Source organism: Macaca thibetana, chromosome 20 (genome assembly GCF_024542745.1).
Source record: "Macaca thibetana thibetana isolate TM-01 chromosome 20, ASM2454274v1, whole genome shotgun sequence".
Classification (NCBI taxonomy): domain Eukaryota; kingdom Metazoa; phylum Chordata; class Mammalia; order Primates; family Cercopithecidae; genus Macaca; species Macaca thibetana.
The window spans coordinates 42,240,258-42,252,283 of record NC_065597.1 but is presented as its reverse complement, the minus strand read 5'-3'; the positions used below and the strand labels follow the sequence as shown (position 1 = coordinate 42,252,283).

Sequence of the window (12,026 nt, the reverse complement as noted above, 5' to 3'; positions counted from 1 at the left end):
TCTTGCTGGCACCACATGGGTGCACACTGAGCCAGGCACTGTGCTAGGGCTTTGCAGCTATCACTGGGTTTAGTCTTCCTCAGCAGTCTCTCAGAGGGGTGCCTGAGGTCTTACAGGTAGTGAGAGCCATGAAGAGTTTGGGCTCAAACCCAGGGTTGTCTGTCTCCAAGGTTGCTTCGAAAACCATGGTTGACCAGGGTACAAAAGATGCTATCCAGAACCCTAGCAACTCAGACTGGAGGGCAGTGACCCCAGCCCACCACATGGAAGGCGTGTACAATACGCAGGCAGCCACCTTGCGAGTGGAGCAAGCAGGCTGGTTCGTGGTCAGAACCTGAGTTCTAGCACGAGGCGCAGCCTGGCTTCAAATCTCCGTTCTGCCTCTTACTAGCTGTATGTGACCTGAGCAAATGATCTAACCTCTGGGTTTCTGTTTTCCCACTTCAAAAATGGAGACAATAATGGTACCTAAGCCATAGGGCTGCTGGGAGGATTAAATGGGATAACGCCTGTGCAGCATTGGGCACTGCGCCGGCACAGGGTAACTGCCCCCATAATAATGTCAGGGCTGTCATCTGCTGGAACAGTGGCCCAACCAACCGAGCGGGGGTCGCTGCCGTGGCTCAAACAGTGCTGCCTACGCAATGCTCAAGCTACCCACTTGACCATCTACCCATGGTCTTCCTCCCCTCCAGAGCCTCACAGAGCGGGTTTCTCTGAACCCTGAGAAACAGCACATGCAAGAGGGAACATCCCCGAGCAACTAGCCAAGGAATGCTAATGAAGTGTGCTCTCTTTTCCAAGCCCGCATCCTGAAAGTGGACAGGCAGGATCAACACAATGAAATGCACAGATAATTTGAGCTGGGACCCAAGCTATTGTTTTACTTAGCTAGTTACAGCTGGAGTGGGTTCTCAAATGTACAGCTTTATAAATAGCAATCAAGACCTTGTGTCAGACAAAATTGATATTATTCACTAAAATGATTCCAACCAGACAGCCTCCAAAACACGGGTGGCTAATGCCTAAGCTGTTATTAACAGCGTTCAATGCCGTGCCAAAAAATCAGTTTCTCTTACATTTCACCTTTTACTTACACACACACATATAAATATATGGTGCTTCTATGAAGAGACTGCTGCCAGTGTGCAAGGTTACCATGCTGCCATTTTGTTAGACACCTTCAACAAGGTCTCCATGGGTTCCTAAACCTTAAGAATGACATAAAGCTATATGAGCTGATAAAGATCTCAGATATGTTAAATTTGAAAGAAAAAGCACAAAAAAATATGTTCAGCAGAATCCCTTTTGTATGCATTAAAAAGACATGTCCAGGGCCGAGCACAGTGGTTTATGCCTGTCATTGCAGCACTTCGGGAGGCCAAGGCAGGCAGATCACTTGAGGTCAAGAGTTCGAGGCCAGTTGGCCTACATGGTGAAACCCCATCTCTACTAAAAATGCAAAACTTAGCCAGGCATGGTGGTGCGTGCCTGTAGTCTCAGCTACTCAGGAGGTTAAGGCAAGAGAATCGCATGAACCTGGGAGATGGAGATTGCAGTGAGCTGATATTGCACCACCGCTCTCAGCCTGGGCACGACAGAGAAAGACTCTATCTCAAAAAAAAAAAAAAAAAAAAAGGCCAGGCACGGTGGCTCAAGCCTGTAATCGCAGCACTTTGGGAGGCCGAGACGGGCGGATCACGAGGTCAGGAGATCGAGACCATCCTGGCTAACACGGTGAAACCCCGTCTCTACTAAAAAATACAAAAACCTAGCTGGGCGTGGTGGCAGGCGTCTGTAGTCCCAGCTACTCGGGAGGCGGAGGCAGAAGAATAGCGTAAACCTGGGAGGCGGAGCTTGCAGTGAGCTGAGATCCGGCCACTGCACTCCAGCCTGGGCGACAGAGCGAGACTCCGTCTCAAAAAAAAAAAGAAAAAGAAAAAAGAAAGAAAGTGGATCGGTGGTTGCCTGGGGCTGGGAAGGGTAGGAGGGTAGGGGTGATAGCTAAGAATATCGAGTTTCTTTTTTATTTTTTTTCTTTTTTTATTGATTTAGTTATCTGCAGGTATCAGGACATTAATACATGACCCCAGTTCTCCTCTGACCTCTGTGCACCCAGGTATCAGGGCAAACAGTCTGCACACTTGCACCCACTCAAGGCGGTTTAGTTAAGAAGTGTGACCTCCCAAGTCACTGAACTTGAGGATGTCCCAAAGACGTCAAGTCATCCTCTTAGGAAGATCTGGCCTCGGCCATGATGGGAAAGAGAACAGGGAAACATCCACCATTTTGGAGCCCTGGGGGAGGTCAAGGCTCTGTGCTGGGTCCCAGAAGTCCAGACAGGCCTGCAGGGGTGGAAAGAGGAGGAAAGTGGCCCAGTGCTAACTGGCTGGGGAGGTCCAGTGGCAGATCTCACTACAGGCTTCCTGTTCCCTCACTGCAAGCAGCCGCGTGACACAATGCAGTCTCTGGAACCACATCCCTGTGTGGTGAGGGATCTGTGGGTCACCTTACTTACCACTTGGGTGTTAATGCATTTTCCTACAACTGCAGGCACCACCCCACTCACATGCCCTCCTCTAGCCCCTATTCTGTTTTTTGAAGGTAGAAGCACACCTTCAAAGGTGAATATGGGCTAGAGGATTCAAAAAACAGAAAAGCAAAAACAGAATATGGGCTAGCAGATTGTTTTATGAGACAGGCTCATGCTCTGTCATACAGGCTGGAGTGTAGTGGCGCGATCATAGCTCACTGCAGTCTTGACCTCCTGGGCTCAAGTGATCCTCCCACCCAAGCCTCCTGAGTAGCTGAGCATGTGCCGCTTCATCTGGCTAAATTTTTTGTTTTTATATTTTTTATAGAGACAGGGTCTTGCTATGTTGCTCAGGCTGGTCTCAAACTCCTGGGCTCAAGTGATCCCCATCTCAGCCTCCCAAAGCACTGGGGTTACAAGCATGGGCCACCACGCCTGGTTTTTGTACACTCTTGATGAGAAAGAGTCAACACCCAACCCCCACCACCCCCATAAGCCCCTGTGCTACCCGGCAATGAGAGTGAGGTTTTTTCTCCCCACAGCTGCACTCTTCTGTCCAGACTGGGTCTCCAGCAATGGCATCACCAGCAGAGGCAGCAGGCACAGAGGAAGGAGGGCCCGTCGGCAGCTGGAGCTGGGTACAGGGGTGGCCCGAGCCCACACTGGCAGCAGGTACTCTCTGGGGGCCCAAGCAGTGAGCCCCCGAAATCCCTAAGAGAGAGTTCTGTGGCCGAGCCCCGCTGCACACTGAAGACTCGCAGCTCAGAGAAACCCCAATCCGCACAGGGGCCGATATGGAAAATACACCAAAGGGGCTACTCAGCTGGTCTGCGGCACCTTCTCCAGACGTCCCCAGCTCCATGTCTAGTTTTGTAATGCATACAATAATTGGCTCCACTGAAGCCAAGAGACACACACCCCCACCCTACCCCACTTCAAGGGGAACACAGGGACATCCAATCCTGTGGATGATGGGCATTTGTAAGGTAGGTGGGTGGCCAGGGTGTGTCCACACTGGAGGGTGCACAGAGTATACAGGCATAGCGAGAGTACGTGAAGCAAGTGTGTGCACACAGAGAGGAGGCATGAGGGCAAGTGTGTGACACAGAGAGGAGGCATGAGGGCAAGTGTGTGACACAGAGAGGAGGCATGAGGGCAAGTGTGTGACACAGAGAGGAGGCATGAGGGCAAGTGTGTGCGCCCAAGGAGGGCATGGAGGGTGGATGTGAATACACAGGGAGGGGGCACATGGCAGAGCCCGATTCACCACGACGTGAATGAAGCCCGAGCTCCAGAGCCCTTTGCAAACACAAGCCCCCCTGTGCACTGGAAGGGGTCCCAGCAGTGGGGTTCTGTAGCCCTACATCTTTTGTAACCTTTGCAAAGGAAAGATCTGTTACCTACTTAAGACCTCTCTCGCTCGCTCGCTCTCACTCTCGCTTTCGCTCTCTCGCTCTCTGAGACAGGGTCTTTGTTGTCTAGACTGGAGTGCAGGGGTGTGATCACAGCACATTGCAGGCACAACCTCCTGGCTAAGGTGATCCTCCTGCCTCAGCCTCCCAAGCAGTGGGGGCCACAGGCACATGCCAGTACACCCAGTGAATTTTTGCAGGTTTTTTTTTTTTTTTTTTTTTCTGTAGGGACAAGGTTTTGCCATGTTGCCCAGGCTGGTCTTGAACTCCTGACCTCAAGCAACCCTCCCGCCTTGGCCTCCTAAAGTGCTGGGGTTACAGGTGTGAGCTACTGCGCCTGACCCGCTTTCTCTTTCTACTCCAAACTCTCTTCCATCCCATTTCCTCTCCTGTCGGGTCACCTTGAGAATGGCCACAGGCATTTTGCATTCTTTGTCTCAAAGGACTCCCCCAGTTGTTTCAGCCGTATGGCCCCACACACGAGCTCTGTGCTGGGGCCAAGCAGTGGACTTCGAGGACCCTCTGCTCAAGCACATGTGCAGGCGCGCACACGCTCATGTGTGGGATGCAGAAAGGCTCTGCAGAGGCCCCAGGTCACGTGGCCATGCTGCAGCTGCCCACTCCTGCCCCGTGGTCTACCAGCTCCTGCTTGTGACTCCCAGACCTGACCTTGCAGGGCAGCTCCCGGCTTAACCCCTCCATAACCCGAACACCTCTTATTATTCCTTCCACCTATTGGTTTCCTGGGCTCTTATCTGCCTCCCTCACTAGGGCATGAACCATGCCTGTCTTGCTCATTGTTGTATCCCAGTGCCTAGCTCAGGGCAAACATAGTAGCAGGTCCTCAACAACAACAACAACAACAACAACAATTTTTTTTTTTTTTTTTTTTGGAAATGGAGTCTCACTCTTGTTACCCAGGCTGGGGTGCAATAGTGTGATCTCAGCTCACTGCAACCTCCACCTCCCGGGTTCAAGCAATTTTCCTGCCTCAGCCCCCCGAGTAGCTGGAATTATAGACGCTTATCACCATGCCTGGCTAAGTTTTGTATTTGTAGTAGAGACGGGGTTTCACCGTGTTAGCCCGGCTGGTCTTGAACTCTTGACCTCAGGTGATCCACTCGCCTGAGCCTCCCAAAGTGCTGGGATTACAGGCATGAGTCACCACACCCGACCCAAATTTTTTAATCAATAAGCACACAGGATGTGTGGTGACATCCAGGAGGGCCTGCAGCAGGGCTGGGCTTTGTTCAGAACCAGGCAGTGGGCAAGGCAGCCACAGATACACCTGACCCCTCCACACCACCACTGTCCCCACCCCATCACACTAGAGTCACACCAGCTCTGGGAACAGGAGTTCACACGTGCCAATCCAGCTCCCTCATGGCGCTCACACCTGCCCTGGCCTTGAGCACAACCATTCCTGCCTGGGGTCAGGCAGGCACTGAACAGAAAACTCCGGCCACAGAATCTGGTTACAGGGTGGATAGAGCAGGGAGTGCTTCCTGCCTATGCAATGGGAATCATCATCGCTCATTAGAGATGGGATCCTTCCCAGGGCTGAGTGTGACCTCAACAATCAGGTGGCCCTGGGAGGGCCCAAGGGCACCACAGTAGCCCCACGAGGAGCTCCTGCTAAAACACTTCACCGGACAGGGCCTTGGAGGCCCCGCCCCCGCAGGGATGGAGGGGGCTGCACAGGAAGGTAGGAATGGGTTCGATCTTAAGACTCCCAGCTGTCGTGGGATAATCCCCCCAAGCTGTGGAGCCTGGTGGGCGACATCCAGCAGCCTCTGGACAAGGGCTGCTGCAGAAAGCCCTTCAAAGGAGCACTGAACACGTCCGTTAAGAGAACGGGGGTGTTTGCGTCCATCTCTGAAGTCCTGGGGGCTTCCAGGTCCCTTTGTGAATCAAGACCCTCAACGATGGACAAGGGGCCTAAAGAGGCCAGAGGGCCCTTAGAGGGCACCTGCTTGGTGGCAGCAGGTCTAAGACCAGTTCTCACTATTAACCATGATTCCTGGCGTGCGTTAAGAAGGATCCTAGGGCTCTGCCAGGGCTTCAGGCAGATCAGGACTCCACGTTGACTCAGCTCTGGGGTCACAAGTTGTGGGAGGCTGATTGATGAATGGGAGTATAGAGTCCCCCCAAATGCTGTCGCCCCAACTCCACAGCAGGCGCATAAGGAGCTGCAACTCTCCTGCTCTGGGAGTGGCCACAGCTCATCCCCATGCACTAGCACAGGCCTTGCCACCACCGAGATCCCTTGTGTGCTGGGTCTCTGGATTTCGGATAGCCAGTGGCACAGAGCAAGTGGCATTAGGCAGACACCTGCTTGCACCACCTCCTCCAAGTCACTTGCTCCTGGCCTGGAGAGCAATGCCCTCCATCCACAGGACTCCCCAACACCTCACAGAGGCAGAAGAGATGGAGCTGGGGAGGGAAACAGAAAGGGAAGGTGAAAGCCAGGCATGGGGTCTGGAAACAGGGCCCAGAACACAGCAGTGGAGCCCAGACAGGGCTGGGGCCCTGCTCAGGAGTTTGTCAAAGTCAGGCAAGATGTGTTTTGGCAGAGAAGGTTCAGGTCAAAGGAAGGAAAGCTTTGGGGACAGATTCTGAGGCAGACAGTGGCAGGAGGTGAATGAGAGACAGAGGCTAGTGCTGGTCCAAGGGTCAGAGGAGGCCTCTAGTAGGGCCAGGGAAGAACCAGAATGTTCCCTTCTGAACTCCAAAATCCACACTAGGGCTACGTGCTCAGCCTGGCTTCACACGGGCACACAGGCACAGAAGGGCACTGTTCTGGGGAAAGGATCCATAGATTTCATCAGAAGATCTAGAACCACCTCCACCCCCAAAATAGCTTTAAGCACTAATAGACCAATGGCTCTCATTTGCGGACTTTTCTCAGCTGCTTTCCCCAAGGCCTTGGGAAACCTCCCCATGCTTTGCTGGTCCCTGGGACGATCCCATCCTTACAGCATCCCATGCCTCCCCCAGAGACACCCCTGTCCCAGCAGAGGTGGTGGCCAGGCAAGGGGCACATGACTGCCCCTCCTTAGCTCACCCTTAGTGAAACCCTCTCACACACTGCAGGCCAAGGCCACGACGGGTAAAGGGGACAGCGAGAGCCCCAAGTCTCATTGTCAAGCATGAAACAGAGCGTCACTGCTCCTGACTTACTACCGAGCAACCTCCAGGAATGGAAAAGCATAGACCAGGTAGGGAGGCCCAGCAGGGAGAGCAGTATAGGCCAAGCACTGCACAGAAGGCCAAGCAAAGGTGGCAAGAAAGAGCTGAAATGTGACCCACACTCTGGCCACCCAGCACTGTGTCCTGGTGCAGGGCTGCGAACGCCCAGAGAAATGGGTGTCCATTCCTTTGCACAAGAGCATAGCAAATCGCTTTTCTACAGCCCATGATCATCTCTGGCATCACGCTCCTAGGTTAAATGACCAGGGTGAAGTACAGACAAACCCAACGAGGAAGCCCACGTCCTCCAGGCTCCCTTCAGGTGGGGATGTGTTCAGGCAGTGGGTGGGGTGGGGGTGACTGCATGCAAAAATGAAGGCCCCCTGCAGCTAAACCCAACACCCCCACTGACAGGCCCGTTGCCACCAAGCTCAGACCCTCAGAGAAGCCACAATATGACAGTCACATCACAATCACCTTCGTTTAACTCTCGTGATTCACCCTGAACACTTGCTGAAAACAGAACACGCTGTTTCAACAGCACAGGTGAGACCGCCTGCCATTATGCCCTGAAGTGAGGGTGAAAGGGACGGGACCCTCTGGCTTTGTCTCATGGGTCTCTCTGTCCACACCCCACCCCCCAAAATATGGGCATCTCACCAAAAGGAGGCTGGGTCTAGCATTTAAAGAAACCTATTTTTTAGGCCAGGCACAGTCACTCACACCTGTAATACCAGCACTTTGGGAGGCCGAGGCAGAAGGATTGCTTAAGGCAAGGAGTTCCAGGCCAGCCTGGGAAACATAGCAAGATCCTATCTCCATTAAAAATTTAAAAATTAACCAGACATGGTGGTATGTGCCTGTCATCCCAGCAACTCAGGAGGCTGAGATGGGAGGATCACTTGAGCCCAGGAGTTCGAGGCTGCAGTGAGCTACGATCACATCACTGCACTCCAGCCTGGGTGATAGAGCAAGACCCTATCTGTTAAAAGAAGAAAGAAGGCCAGGTGCAGAGGCTCATGCCTGTAATCCCAGTACTTACGGAGGCTGAGGTGGGCAGATGGCTTGAGCTCAGGAGTTTGAGACCAACCTGTCCAACATAGTGAAACCCCATCTCTACTAGAAATACAAAAATTCGCTGGGTGAGGAAGAGGTTGCAGTGAGCCAAGACCACACCACTGCACTCCAGCCTGGGTGACAGAGCAAGACTCTGTCTCAAAAACAAAACAAAAAAAGAAACCTGTTTTCAGACAACATGACTCCTAACCAGAAATCTTCTACCCAATCTAGTACTTTTTTTTTTTTTTTTTGAGGCAGAGTTTCACTCTTGTTGCCTAGACTGGAGTGCAGTGGGGCAATCTTAGCTCACTGCAACCTCCGCCTCCTGGGTTCAAGCAATTCTCCTGCCTCAGCCTCCCGAGTAGCTGGGATTACAGGGATGTGTCACCACGCCTGGCTAATGTTTGTATTTTTAGCGGAGACGGGGTTTCTCCATGTTGGTCAGGCTGGTCTCGAACTTCCAACCTCAGGTGATCCACCCACCTCGGCCTCTCAAAGTACTGGGATTACAGGGGTGAGCCACCACACCCAGTCCCAATCTAGTACTTTTAAAAAATAAATACAAACAATTTTTTTAAAAAAATTAAAGCAGAATATTCCAATGCTTGAAGAAAAATTGTTACTAAGACTCACTGAGAGATGGTCAGTGAGTCTCCACGTCGGCACTTGTATAACAGGTAATTTTGGCAATGCTTGACTCTCTCCTTAAACACTGATTTTAGAACCAGCACCTCTGGAAGCTGCCACGTTACTGGAGACTCCTTATAAACTGTTCCCCTGGAGAATTATAGGCAGAGGGGCTAGAAGTCTAAACCTTGCTTAGCCACTGTGCCCCTTCCTCTCCTTGCCTTGCTATATATAAAATAGAACAGAAAGACACCAGGGAATAATCCAAGAATTCCAAAAAGGAAGTTGTCTGTCCTTACAGGAAAAGTGACCCTTGCAGAAGTCGCGCAACAGAGCTCATCTAGCTACAGCAGTGAGGTAGAGGAGGGAACCTGGAGAGACACTATCAAATGTAGGGGTGTGGGAAGTGGGTCCTGAAATAGGTTGCTGTCCCCCCAGTGATCACTTACAGGTCATCAGATCTCAGGCAAGAGACTTGATCCACCCTGATCTTCCATCTCTGTAAAATGGGGATAATCAGAATACCAACCCCGCAGGAGGATGGAGAGGACGAAATAAGATGATACCCCAAAGCACTTAGCTCCAGGGAAACATGCAATCAATGTGAGCTCATGTTACTGGGATAATTCAAGCTCCCCTTCTCCTGCCAGGTTCCTGGCTGGCTGCTGAGGTTTCACTCTGCCTGGAAAGACGAAAGAGCTGAGTTTTGAGCAGTGAGACCAAATTTCCCACTGAGATTTAGCCCACCCCTGCCCACCCACAGGAATGCCCAGCTAGAGCCACAGATGCCTCATCATCACTGCTTTCCTTTCCCACTACAGTGCAGGGATGGTGTCCCTAAATGTGGAACTGTTTGGAGGTGACAGCCAAGGGGCTCAGCTTCTGTGCCAGCTCATCTCCCTCTCACCCTCCCATTCCCCATCATCACCTCAAAAGAGAAAGGCTAGGAGATCTCTGCAGAAGGAGCAGACACTAACCCCAGTAAAATTTATATCTTGGGCAACTGCAAAAATGTGACTCCTCTCCTCCATTTTTCCCTAATAAAAACATGATGATGATGATGATGATGACGACGATATGTAAAACAGGACAATGAGTGTGAAACACTTGAAGTTTTCTTTGTTTTGTTTTACTTTATTTTATTTTATTTATTTATTTTTTTTAAGACAGAGTCTCACTCTGTTGCCCAGGCTGGAGTGCAGTGGAGCGATCTCGGCTCACTGCAAGCTCTGCTTCCCGGATTCACACCATTCTCCTGCCTCAGCCTCCCGAGTAGCTGGGACTACAGGCACCTGCCACCACACCCGGCTAATTTTTTGTATTTTTAGTAGAGACGAGGTTTCATCGTGTTAGCCAGGATGGTCTCGATCTCCTGACCTCGTGATCTGCCAACCTCGGCCTCTCAAAGTGCCGGGATTACAGGCATGAGCCACTGCGCCCGGCCATTTTATTTTATTTTTTAAGACAGATTCTCACTGTGTCATTCAGGCTGGAGTACAATGGTAAAATCTTGACTCACTGCAGCCTCAAACTCCTGGGCTCAAGGGATCCTCCTGCCTCAGCCTCCGGTGTAGCTAGGACAACAAGCATGCATCATTATGCCCGGTTAATTGTTATATTTTTCTGGTCAAGCACGGGAGCTCACACCTGTAATCCTAGCACTTTGGGAAGCAGATCACTTAAGGCCAGCCTGGCCAACATGGTGAAACTCCGTCTCTACAAAAAATATAAAAATTAGCTGGGCATGTGGATGCACACTTGTAATCCCAGCTACTCGAAAGGCTGAGACATGAGATGTGCTTGACCCTCGGAGGCAGAGCTTGCAGTGAGCAGAGATTGTGCCACTGCACTCCAGCCTGGGCGACAGAATGAGACTCTGTCTCAAAAACAAAAAAAGATATTTTTCTGTACAGATGGGTTCTCACTATGTTGCCCAGACTGGTCTCAAACTCCTGGTCTCACATGATCCTCCCTTCTTGGGAGTTTTCTGTAAGTACTAGGAAAATGGTTTTTCCACTAGACCCAGGACAGCACACATGTGGAACACCTGCCCCAGCTCCCCTATCCTGAACCTGCTATAGATATTGCCAACTGATCGGGATTCTCTCTCTCATTTGGCACAGATGCAGCTTCAAAAGGCTCAACAGCAAGAGTTAAAATATATTGGGCTTCTCTGTTCTGGTCCATAGAACTTCCCTGCAAGCACCTGGGCATGATACACACACACACCTGCACACACACTTGAGGATGTGCCCAACGTGAGCAGGAAAAGATACCCTTCACTGAGCCCAAGTGGTACCTGGCATGGTGCTGGGTATCCCACCTACTGGCTCCCCTTTCATCCTCCCAGGCCACCTCAGAGGGAGCCCTTAAAATCCTCACTTTTGGCCGGGCGCGGTGGCTCAAGCCTGTAATCCCAGCACTTTGGGAGGCCGAGACGGGCGGATCACGAGGTCAGGAGATCGAGACCATCCTGGCTAACACGGTGAAACCCCGTCTCTACTAAAAAATACAAAAAACTAGCCGGGTGAGGTGGCGGGTGTCTGTAGTCCCAGCTACTCAGGAGGCTGAGGCAGGAGAATGGTGTGAACCCGGGAGGCGGAGCTTGCAGTGAGCTGAGATCCGGCCACTGCACTCCAGCCTGGGCCACAGAGAGCGAGACTCCGTCTCAAAAAAAAAAAAAAAAAAAAAAAAAAAAAAAATCCTCACTTTTCTGGTGAGGAAACAAAGCCCCAGGGAGTCACAGCCTGGTGCCAGTCACGGACTCCCCAGGCCAGGACGGATGTTTCCAAGCATGGCTTCAGCTCAAAGGCAAAAGAGGGAAAGGAAGGAAAAAGGGGAGCCGTGAACACCCAGCCACTCACCCCTCGTTCCGCCCTGGTCCAGCCCAGCCATGGGGTAGGAAAAGAAAAGGAAACTGAATATCGCAAAGCCACCCGATGTGGCAACGTTAGTGGAAAGCCAGAATCAGGAACTGAGAAGTGAAGACAACATCGCAAAGGCAGGAACCCACGTGAATTAAAACAACGTCTTTTTTCTTCTACTAAAAGAGACCCTCGCAGCACTGTCAGAAGAGGAGCCAAGCCTGGGTACGTTGGCAGCCCCAGGGGACTGAGGAGAGCGTGCCCTGCCACAGCCTGCCCCTCTTTGCCGGTCCCACGTGGGTGAGGAGACAGACGCCAGCCTGGCGCAGGTCCCTCACATCC

At 51.8% G+C, this 12,026-nt stretch overlaps 2 protein-coding genes across 3 annotated transcripts in view; both read right to left on the bottom strand.

Moving 5' to 3' along the window:
• CBLN1 (cerebellin 1 precursor) overlaps positions 1-12,026 on the bottom strand; it is a 680,545-nt gene that overhangs the window by 512,197 nt on the left and 156,322 nt on the right. The gene's annotated exons all lie outside the window — the stretch shown is intronic.
• The window catches only part of ZNF423 (zinc finger protein 423), a 365,398-nt gene that overhangs the window by 299,758 nt on the left and 53,614 nt on the right, over positions 1-12,026 (bottom strand). The window lies entirely within an intron of this gene.